The sequence below is a fragment of the Falco naumanni genome, chromosome 6 (genome assembly GCF_017639655.2).
Source record: "Falco naumanni isolate bFalNau1 chromosome 6, bFalNau1.pat, whole genome shotgun sequence".
NCBI lineage: Eukaryota > Metazoa > Chordata > Aves > Falconiformes > Falconidae > Falco > Falco naumanni.
Window position 1 is genome coordinate 41,883,140 of NC_054059.1, and position 8,055 is coordinate 41,891,194.

General features: G+C 38.8%; 1 long non-coding RNA gene across 1 annotated transcript; it reads right to left on the reverse strand.

The window, feature by feature from the left end:
* Window positions 1-1,619: 1,619 nt before the first annotated feature.
* LOC121090679 lies at window positions 1,620-7,039 on the reverse strand. The gene is made up of 3 exons (XR_005828654.1): window positions 6,905-7,039; window positions 6,477-6,559; window positions 1,620-6,216 (listed from the first exon to the last, which is right to left on the reverse strand). It is a non-coding gene; the product is annotated as an uncharacterized LOC121090679 (long non-coding RNA).
* Between the last annotated feature and the right edge of the window lie 1,016 nt (window positions 7,040-8,055).

Consider the following 8,055-nt stretch of genomic DNA (forward strand, 5'->3'; position numbering starts at 1 on the left):
CATTTTAATGCAAATACTACATGGGAAGCTGGAGATAAAGTCACACAGTGTCAGAAACTGTAGCAGGAGCACAAAATGGCCTATTGCTCCTCATATGATGCCCCCTCAGTTTCAGCAGGGCTTTCCTTTAGCAGGACACCTTTAATGAGTTTCCTTGTACAAGTACTCTTAGTATCTCTAAATTTTTATTGATGATAGTGGAATAAAATGTTTGTGTAGGAATGAGGTTTGAAATTTGCTAAATATGTTATAACAAGTGCGGAATGTCAGTTAGGTAAGACATAAGGTGATATTGATTCATCAGCAGTGTATTTGTTTCAATTTACCTTCCAGAGTGCAAGAAAAGAATGGAGGAGGATTACAGAGGAATAAAATACTTAACTCAGAAGGGGATGCCATGCCAGAAGTGGGCAGGTAGCACACTCCACATATCAATTATTTGTCTAAAAATTATGAATGATCCTTTCGAATTATCCATTAATAGTGTGCTTTAAGCAATTCTATACCATAGGTTATTGAAGATAGTTAATTATTGCTGAGGTTAACTTATAATGAATAATTTCCTTTACATCTCTCTCACTCTGACTTTAATCTCTTGCCACAAAAATAAGCAAGACAGATATGCCTTTAAGACACTGTGTAATTTGTCCCATTTTGATTAGAATGGCATCATATGCTTCCAGTTTTTTGTAGTTCTTGTTCAAGCAAAACACTCACTTAGAAAAAAATAACATAATGAATATTTCATCCTTAAATGGGGCCAGGATTTTGTTGTTTAGGTAAGAGATAGTATGTGAAGAATGAAACTGAAATAATGCTATTATATTGATAAGCCTCGTCACTGCTAATATGTTATTGTTACTGTATGAGAAGAATGTGAGGTCTATCTGCTCTTCAGCTAGATTCATATAGGTATGACATTTGTGTTACTGGAAACCCTCCGTTGTTTATCCAGTGTCCTTTCTCTGTGTCTTCTGAAGAAAATGTCACATTTCTTTATATGAACCTCTTCTAAACCTTGTAAGTTAGAAACAATAGACATAACAATAAAAGTCAAATAGATCAGCTGCGTGAAAATACAGAGGAGTACTTGACCGTTGAGACACTTGAATTTTCTGTAAGCTGGGGACATGAGGCTGATGGTTCTTCAGGGCATTCCAGTGGTGATAGAGAGACTTTTTATGACAGTTTATCTTATGGAAAAATATTCAAGCAGAGATATCAGATACACAAGACAAATGTCCATTTCTTGGCTCTCATGTTGCATGAACTGAGCCACAAATATTTGGAAAAAAAAAAAAGTTCTTCTGTAATGTTATTTTTCTTTCTATTACGCCTTTACACATGAAAATTTTACTCGTGGGGGTTTGAAGAAAACTACTGCAGGAATCCTGATGAGAATGAAAATAGACCATTCACAACCAGTCCTGCTACCAGATTAGATTACTGTGGCATCCCAGAGAGTAAAGGCCACAGTATGTATGTTTCTTCCTTCCATTCTCCCCACTATGTTCTCTACTGTGATTTTTATTTTCTTTGGTAAGATATATTTAAGTATGAGAGAATATTCAGATTCTTTTGTGCTTGCTTAATTTTGAATCAGGAATTTGCTTTACATGTGAATTTAGAGCGTTTTTATTGATAAGGCTGAATTTGTTCATATGGACTTGTGGCATAACCCAGCCACTAAAATGTTTGACAAAGTCCAGTTATTGTGCACAGAATGGACTCCAGTTTGGCTGCTCTTTAGGGCAGGGTTCTTCTACTTCTCTGTACCCTGCAGTGCTTCTCCTCATACCCGATTCTTGTTTATTACCCTCACTTTTTCCTGCTCTCTCCAACTTTGCTCTTCCAGCTGACTTGTCACATTTTTCTTTCCAGTACTGCTGTTCATTTAACCTACTGATGCTATACTCGTGAGTCTGGTGGAGTGGGATCATGTTCAGCTTGGTCATGTTTCTGCTTGATTGCTGTTAAAGGAAATGCAGAACACACTTCAGAAGTCCAACTGTGTTGGAAAACGTATTATCAAGATAAAATCCTCCCTGCAAAAGTCAGAGTTTGTCTCCCCGTAACTGGCCCAGTGCAAAAGCCACCTGAGACTGGTCAGCACTTTGAATATGAGCCAATCTTAGTGGACTGGTCAGTTGTCAGTACACATACCATACAGTAGGCATATTTTACTGCAAGCATAAAGGAGACAACTGGAAACATGAAAAACTTACTGTATAAAGGCCAGTAGAAGAATGTTTATTACAAGGTTTGTGGATCACTTCCAAAACAGTTACTGAAATAATGTGTCTCTAGCATGAACAAACAGCAACATGGGATTATGCTGTATCTGTGATGATGACTCTCCAGTAAATAAAACTCACATTAAACAGGTCAGAAAAATACTTTATACCTTCCTACAACAGCTGGTTTCAGATTTCCAGAATGCTGATATTTTCATTCTGTGTTTTTATTTCAGGAGTTTAGATATAAATTATTGTAGGAAGCAAGCTGGTAAGAGGCCCTGATGCTATACCACCAACAACATGACATGATGGCAGTATTATGGCATTTGTGAGCGTCCAGAGACCGCGTCAAAAAACCCTGGGAATGCAGAGGGGATACAGCTGTGCTACAGCAGCACAAAATAGGTCAGAAGCAAAAAAAGGTCATTTTTGTTGTAAAAAGTTCTGCTAAAACTCTGCTCAGTACTATTGATTGTTTCTTGATCTTGTGGGCATGCTGCAAAATTTCCTTAGTCATGGGTAGAAAGTAGGGCCTTTTGATCCCAAGGGAACTAACACTGTATGTTTTAAGTCTGCTAACTGACAAAGTAGAGAGTTCTAGTTCTCCTTTTATATGTAAGTAAATAGAAGAACATATCAGAAATGAACACAACTAAAGTTATATGTAAAAATCAAAATACTGGACATCACATCTCTTATTGCATGTATTGGCAGGGTGGGGGGGAAATGAAAATGAGAATGAAGAAGAAATAAATAAAAGGATAACAATATATTTTTTTTTAATCCTGAACATTAATCTCCTAAATAAAACTCATGAAAAATTACATTTGAAGAAATTTTAGAGCCACATGTGAGGTTTTGCTTCCCTAATACAAAACAAGCAGCGTGCAGAAGTGAAATTGAAATGCAAGTGCTCCTACCAAGTACCATCTGTTGCATGAAGTCGGTCCAGACACCCTTACAAATGCCTTCTGTTCTTTATTTCCAGACATTCCTGTGACTGCCTACTAATCTGCATGATTTTTCTAACTCATTTTTACCTATTTCATGGAGGTTATGGAAGGTTATTATTGTTTTTTAAATTTAAACACATAAATTAAGGGACTGATTTCTGCTGTTCATTACAGATGCTTATATGTCAATGCAGTCTTCAAGTTCAGAGGAGTGCTATCGAGAGAGAGGCTTGGATTACTATGGAACAGTTTCTTTTACTGTCTGTCACGGGAAAGAAATGCCAAGCCTTGAGCTTGGTAATCCCACATTGTCACAGCAGAACAGGAAGGGATTTCCCAAATGTGTATGTTTAGTTTGCATTTTTTTGTCTTATGTTAGCTGGTTGCTCTTGCTTGCCACACAGTTGCTTTACAGTACTTGAAAGTAGAAGGGAATGTGCTTGATAAGATAAATCATGTGTCCAAACATTAAAAATGATCCTTTAGTCATTTTTTTCCAAAACTCAAGTTGTGGACTAAATGTCAATGAAGAGGGTCCCTTTAAATTGTCCTTAAAAATATTAAGAGTTGTCATTACTCTTCAAAAACACATTGAGGAACAGCAATTCAGACATATGGCAAAGTAGCTGTCTGCTTTCCAAAACTGTCTCTTTATAAATATTTGAGAGAGCTGCAATAGCCTTTAAAGTGCTTTAGACAGTAATAGGTGGAAGAATTGAAGAGCTTGACATTTATCAGTAGCCTGGACTGTGTTTTATATGGCAAAGCAATAATGGCTAGCAAGCCTGCCCTTAGCTGAAAACTGAAATGGAAATGGTAAGAGTGATATGATTAATTTAACTAACTCTTGTCCTTTTCAGCTTTCTTATCTGTCATTTTCCCCAAAATCCTTCCAGTGTATCATTACTTCTTCCCACATAAATCTCTGTTTAAATCTGCTGACAGCTCATCTCTTATTTTCTGTTCCATCTCAAATCACACTTTTTAATCAACAATTTTTTATGTGTGTGAAAAGTTTTTTTGTGAAACTGTTGGCGATTTTGTAACTTGTGATTCAAGACAGAAATCAATTGAGTTCTTCAAAATTCTTGGTGAGATGAAGACCATTCCCTTCACTGTCCCACCCAGCCTTCACTGTGCAATTCAGTAGAACTATTGCTAGATAGGAATCCCTACTCAAATTCACATGCATATACATTCATGGGTCCTTGGACCTAAAAATTATAACTAACTTCTCTGTTGTCTTCTCTATTTCTAACAATATTTTTAATTTTATGGTGAGCTTCTACTTATGAAAGATATAGTTTGGTTCAAATGTGAATTTTTAAAAAATGGATATTTTCTGCAGTTGCATATATATTCTAGTGAATGTCAGTAAGAGGAATACTACATCACCAGGTGTTACTCGGCCATGCAGAACATTTGTAGAGTGTAGTTAAGATTCTACAGACATTGCTAGGTTTTATCAAGAATGAAATGGACAGTTACACTGATCGCTGGGAAAGTCCCCAGACTCTCAGCCCCCACACCATGTTTTAGCATTATGTGAGACCATGCTAGCCAGCATGGGCCAGAGCTATGCCAGGGAATGTGCCAACAACTGAATAACTTGCACTATCACGGGACAGTGTGCAAGCCCAGGCTCTGGCTATGTTTAGTTTACTAGTATAGACGTAGTCTTTGTCCCCTCTTCAACAGACAAAGGACATCCTGATACTGAAATCATTACCAGTCAGACTGGAAGGACTAGGACTACTGCAAGAACATTGCAGCATTGGGATGAGCAGGGGACGAGGACAAGACTATATGTATTTACCCAGGGAGTCAGTAGTGCATCCACCTCTGGGCATGGATGCAGATCACCCTCTGAGATGGGTTGTAGATGTAGTTGCTGAGGTGAAGGCAGTCTTTTGTGTGCACTTCTGAGTCAGCAAGAGAAAGTATGATCCTGGCACTGTGGCAGGTTGTACTAAAGACCTGGCAAAAGTGGCACATGACTTAGGACTGGGGAGTGTGCCAGGGCAAGGGAGATGTCACAAGGCGCAACCACAGCTTAATAAAATGAAAGAGACAAACAGAAACCCCTGCCCTTCCTCAAGTTCACAGGAGCAAAATTTGCAATGAAGGGGAAGAGGAAGGTATAAAATTATCTGAAAAAGAACAATGTGGCTCATGTTCCCTTTGAGTACTGCAATAGAAAAGGTTCTCAAACTTAGTCTTGGTTATACAGATATATTTATGTGCCTAATTGTTTATGATTGTCCACCTAGAGAATACATTGCACTACTGAAAGCAGGAGGGAACACAGACTGTGGTATGGTCATTGTTAGCCCCTTGGAGGATGCATCCCCCTGCCTACCAAACACACTGATCTTTAGCACTTGTCTCAGACTCTGAAGGAACTTGTAGAAAGTGGATTTAACTGTAACGTGGGTAGATGGTGAGATAGCAAATGCACTAAAAATAATTTAGGAAAGGTCTAGTTTCAATTTCCAGCTAACACAGTGAACTGTTACATATTCCTAATGTAATACTACCTCCCTAATATAAACAGCCAGTACCCTTCCCTCTCAATGAATTCCTCTGTCCTTCAGCTCTGTAGCAAGTTCTTCATTCTAACCCACTGACTGCTTATCTTTTTCTATCCTTACTGCAAGCCTGTAGAAAGTACATTGCTCTTAGAAGTTTGGTTTTCTGATTCTTTGGTTCTGTCAGTATATTCACTGACCTCCCGTTTTATTGTTTATGACTGTATTTCAAATTTCTGCTTGGCTCTAAGCAAATAAAAAATTCTCTGTTAGTCTTTGTAGTTCAGTTCTGAGATTATTACTCAGGTGATATATGCTCTCTCCTCCATCTAGAATGTAAGAGCTGAGAGAAATGCACCGTGCCTTGTCCTTCCTTTTCTAGTGCTTGAATAACATGGCTGCACACCACATTCTGCCTTTTTTTTTTTTTTTTTTTTCTGTTAACCAATCAGGAAGAGAGGCTGTAGAAAAGGATCACCCCATTACAGCTCTTGACTCCTAAATGATGTAAAAGATAGAAAAAAAGCTAGTTAGCCATTGTTAATCAAAAATAACCCCAGAGATGTGATGAGGACTCAGGAGCCAGCATCCCTTGTACCCCGCTGCTGATGCTGGGCAGACCGCTTGGATGCCCAGAGGTCCAGCACCAAGAGGTGCTTGATTGCATGTGGTTGTAGGAGTGTGAGCAAGTAAAGTTTATGAGACAATGAGTTTGAATGGGTAAATCAACTCCCTTAGACATTTTAAAAAGAAATCACCTGGCAGGACAGGGATGACTGTAAGTGAAGAAAAGCACTCTGACTCATCACCTGCCATTTGCAGAAATATCCCTCACATGGTCCTGTAAAAATATGAAAAGTAATGAAATGAGTTGAAGAATGAAATGACATAAAATAAAGGGCCAGTCTTAGCTCCCAGCTGCCTTTTATGCCTTTAGAGCATACAGATTTATGATAACTGTGTAATAAATAGGGAGAAGTTGTCCCTAGCCAAAATTCAGGTTATGCTATTTATTTCCCCTTGTACAGCTGTGGTGATATATTCAGTCCACTTCTGTGCTTCCTTTTTGCACAGTAGTGATGACTGATGTACTATCACTAGCTTATTTCCGTACTTTCGTCTTCAGGGAGACAGAGGACAACCTTTAGTTTGTCTTGTCCAACAGTTTTGTCTAATATAGACACACCTCTTGAGGTCTTGGTTGTGCCATGAGAAAGAAACTTTCTGTCTTCGTCAGAGTTTCTAGTTAAACTTCTTGAATTAAGAGAGCAATGGGAGCCAACCGATCCTGGGAATGCACTGCCCTCTCCTGGAGAGCAGTATGCCTATTCAAAAATGAGATTCCAAATGTTACATTAAATTTACATTAAATTTTAAGAATAAAGATTAAATATAATCCATTATAAATTACTGTAAACACTCTGATAAGTAGGCAAACTGATGGCTTGTTTCCCTCTTTCACTATTCTCTGTATGTCAGTGCATTCTACCATAAAAACAAGTGAAGCACCTATCCACAACATCCCGTTCTCTGTGCAGCTGAATCTCACACCAATTCCTAGCTCTTGTAGAGGTTTTATTGTTCTAGGTCTTTTGTGCTCTCAACATTTTCATTGAAGTCCTGCATTATTAATGGCCATACTTCCAGTTTTCTCTCAGGGCCTCCCATAGGTCATCAAGTTGAATTGTGGGAGACAGAGGTTCTCCATAGGTGGGCTTTGGGCTGTGAATGCCTTTCAGATAGCAGTATGTGGCTCTGGTAATCTCCATGCTCTGGAATTTACCTAACAACCACAGTGGTTGCCAAGCATGAGGATTTTTTTCCTTTCCAGATGCTATGCAGGCAGAAGAAAAGAGTCAGCAAAGAACCCTTCTGTTTTAGAAGTTACTTGTACATGACAATCAACATTAGGCAGGATTTCCCCAGGGTCTGGTTTAGTGGAATTGGAAGAGGCCTTTTCTTCATTTTTGCATATGGCAAATTCAGAACTGCTATTGAGTCTTGACGTGGGATTACACATGGTGCAGTAACATCTGAAATGGCTAGCTCAAAAACTTGTCAGGCAGGTTGAGGCAAGTGCTCTTCAGCCCTGCCGTTGCCAACCAATTACGGTGCAAAGTAAAAATGGTATCAGATACTTAGTACCCACCTTGTCTCAGTGTGTAAACATCAGAGGTAGTACGCCCAGAAATAGATGGTTAGAGTTGTTTAGGAATACTCAGATTCTTGAGACATGTGGATGGGGCTGGCAGACAAGTCACAGGTTACGATGGAGACCCAGTCCTTTCTGGAGTGGCAGCTGTAGTCCCCACAGTATTCCCGAGGAAGTCTTAAAGT